The sequence below is a fragment of the Cebus imitator genome, unplaced genomic scaffold (assembly GCF_001604975.1).
Source record: "Cebus imitator isolate Cc_AM_T3 unplaced genomic scaffold, Cebus_imitator-1.0 Scaffold5, whole genome shotgun sequence".
NCBI lineage: Eukaryota > Metazoa > Chordata > Mammalia > Primates > Cebidae > Cebus > Cebus imitator.
In genome coordinates, this window is record NW_016107320.1 from 12,540,957 (window position 1) to 12,543,296 (window position 2,340).

The 2,340-nt window shown below is 49.0% G+C and overlaps 1 protein-coding gene across 1 annotated transcript in view; it reads left to right on the plus strand.

Annotated features, from left to right (window-relative positions):
* Positions 1 to 2,340, plus strand: part of ADGRA2 (adhesion G protein-coupled receptor A2) — a 46,194-nt gene that overhangs the window by 12,527 nt on the left and 31,327 nt on the right. The gene's annotated exons all lie outside the window — the stretch shown is intronic.

Genomic DNA, 2,340 nt, shown 5'->3' on the forward strand with positions numbered 1-2,340 from the left:
AACCAAACTCCTGCACTCTCTGTCTAAAACTGCCTGCCCTCCTCTCCCCAGAGAAACACACCACAAGGCACCCTCTGGAGAACAGAACTAGCAGGCTCAATGGAGACCCCTCTCTGGATAATCTAGGTGTAGAGTAAACTTCTTCAGACCTCTCCAGGTTGTTAAGGCCAAAAGCTACAATGCTAAGTATCTGGGGACTCGAATCACACGGCGATCTGCCCGAGGTCTTTCCAAGAGCTGGAAATACAGCAAGAAGGGGGCCCCTTGAGGAGAAGGATGAAAAGGCCTTTGCCTGGTGCCTGCGTCTGCGAGTGGGTCAGAGAGTGGGGCATCAGGACCATGTTCTCTGCAGCAAGAAAATATCTCATTTCAAGGCTTTCAGGGCTGGAGTTGGTGCCGGGCTAGCCAAGCCGGAAGCGTGGGCTGCAGCTGCCCCCACGCCAGCTCAGCTCATGCCTCCTAGCACACACAGAGGCTGCCTCAGAAAGAGCGGTGGGGTGGAGGGAAGAGAGAGAGAGAGAGAGAGAGAGAGAGAGGCCATCCAGGCTTGCGTGAAGTCTGGGCTCAGGGCCGCTGGGGAGGAATGGGAGCTGGACTCAGAGATAAGCTATTTTGGGCCAGAGACTCGTCCTTGCCCTCCTCTGGGGCTGGTCCCTGATCTGTTGCTCTGCTCCCGCCCTGCACTCGGACACGAGTGCACTTGGCCCTCAGCTGGTCTGAACTGAGATGTGTTGGCAGAGAATAGAACAGCAGAATACATGCCAGAGTCCTAAGACTTTCTACCAAAATCAAAAGGAAAATGTCTCATTAATCACTTTATATTGATTACATATTGAAGTGATAACCTTTTGGATACATTGAGTTAGATTTTATATATATATATATGTGTGTGTGTATATATGTGTATATATATATATATATACACATATACACACACACACATATATATAGATAGATATAGATAGATAGATAGATAGATACACACACACGTACATACATATATAGTTTTAGGAACAGGGTCTCGCTCTGTTACCCAGGCTGGAGTGCAATGGTGCAATACAGCTCACTGCAGCTTCAAACTCCTGGACTCAAGGGATCCTCTTGCCTTATCCTCGCAAGTAGCTATGACTCCAGGCCACCACATCTGGCTACTTGTTTTTTTATGTTTTGTAGAGACAGGGTCTTGCTATGTAACCCAGACTGGTCTTGAGGTCTTGGCCTCAAGCAGTCCTCCTGCCTCAGCCTTCCAAAGCACTGGGATTACAGGCATGAGCCACTGTACCAGGCCTAAATAAAATATATTTTCAAAATGAACTTTTAAACTTTTTTTTTTTTTTAAATGGAGTTTTTGCTCTTGTTGCAGAGGCTGGAGTGCTATGGCGCGTTCTCAGCTCACTGCAACCTCCACCACTCGGGTTCAAGCAATTCTTCTGGCTCAGCCTCCCCAGTAGCTGGAATTACAGGTGCCCGCCACCACGCCCAGCAAATTTTTTTGTATTATTGTACAGACAGGGATTCACCATGTTGGCCAGGCTAGTCTCGAACTCGTGACCTCCGGTGATCAACTCACCTTGGCTTCCCAAAGTGCTGGGATTTACAGGCGTGAGCCATCGCACCTGGCCCAACTTTTAAACTTTTAAAATGTGGCTACTAGAAAATTCAATATGGGCTGGGCGTGGTGGCTCACACCTGTAATCCCAGCACTTTGGGAGGCCAGGTGGATCACCTGAGGTCAGGAGTCCGAGACCAGCCTGGCCAACATGGCGAAACCCAGTCTCTACTAAAAATACAAAAATTACCTGAGTATGTTGACAAGCGCCTGTAATCCCAGCTACTCGGGAGGCTGAGGCAGGAGAGTCACTTGAACCCAGGAGGCAGACGTTGCAGTGAGCTGAGACTGTGCTATTGCACTCCAGTCTGGACTCCGTTTCAAAAACGAAAGGAAAAAGAGAAAATTTAAAATGACATGCACTTGTAATGGTGTTTTGTTTTGTTTTTGTCAGCTCTCTGTTAAAGAATTTGGGATATTTGAAGTGGGTTAAAGGCTAAAGAGTTGGGAAAATGTGGGAAACCACCCCCACCAACACCACCTCTGCCCCAGCCTGGGCAGGGCTCTCAAACTGGGACCTCAGGTTTTAATATTGGGGATTTGGGGCAGGCCGGGCGCGGTGGCTCACGCTTGTAATCCCAGCACTTTGGGAGGCCGAGGCAGGTGGATCACGAGGGCAAGAGATCGAGACCATCCTGGTCAACATGGTGAAACCCCGTCTCTACTAAAACTACAAAACATTAGCTGGGCATGGTGGTGCGTGCCTGTAATCCCAGCTACTCAGGAGGCTG